General features: G+C 44.1%; 1 protein-coding gene across 1 annotated transcript in view; it reads left to right on the top strand.

Annotated features, from left to right (window-relative positions):
- Window positions 1-211: 211 nt before the first annotated feature.
- errfi1a (ERBB receptor feedback inhibitor 1a) overlaps window positions 212-673 on the top strand; it is a 13,576-nt gene continuing 13,114 nt past the window's right edge. Inside the window, exon 1 of the mRNA XM_016504171.1 lies at window positions 212-352. The gene's annotated coding sequence lies outside the window, so the exon portion shown is untranslated. The remainder of the gene's footprint in view (window positions 353-673) is intronic.

Raw genomic sequence — 673 nt, 5'->3', positions numbered from 1 at the left:
TTTTCAAATCAAACTGCATATGTATTTCCATATAAAACATGTAGAGTAAGCAAATGCACAACACATAGAGGGTAACAATAATGCAGAGCCGCTCACAGATAACAGCAGCGTGCGCACTGTGTCTTTAAATCCCGCCTGAAAGGGGCGGGGCTTGCGCGTCCTCTGACTACAGTGAGCATTTAAAGCACCGCGCACACAGAAGACCCGTTTGTGAACAAACCTCTCAAGTGCTTTAATGAATGTCCTCTAGCATCTATAGAGCTCAACTAACGCTTCACAACGGGCCGAACGGGATCATTACGGCATTATGAACATTTAACACCGGACACCTAGAATCTGTCAGGAGATTAAGGTGAATTTTACTGCGTTTGTCGCATTGTCTGTGTTTGTGGTCTTTCCGTGTCTCTCTTTCTCTCTCTCTCTCTGTGTGTGTGTGTGTGTGTGTGTGTGTGTGTGTGTGTGTGATGATGAACTTTGGCAGCTGAGCTCTCAAAGTAGTGAGCTTTAACATAGCCAGACACAAGTACATATGCATATGTTTGTGTGTAGGATGCATCTTACTGTATAATCAAATGCAGCAATGAAAACACAACACGTCTCTTTGGGCGACTGCTGTATGATGATAAACAAAGCTGTGTGCATCAGAACTCATGACATACAGACGGTGCATGTC

This window comes from Sinocyclocheilus anshuiensis, unplaced genomic scaffold, assembly GCF_001515605.1.
Source record: "Sinocyclocheilus anshuiensis isolate Anshui unplaced genomic scaffold, SAMN03320099.WGS_v1.1 scaffold262, whole genome shotgun sequence".
Taxonomy (NCBI): Eukaryota; Metazoa; Chordata; class Actinopteri; order Cypriniformes; family Cyprinidae; genus Sinocyclocheilus; species Sinocyclocheilus anshuiensis.
The sequence above is the reverse complement of the archived record's forward strand: the minus strand, read 5'-3'. Positions and strand labels throughout refer to the sequence as shown.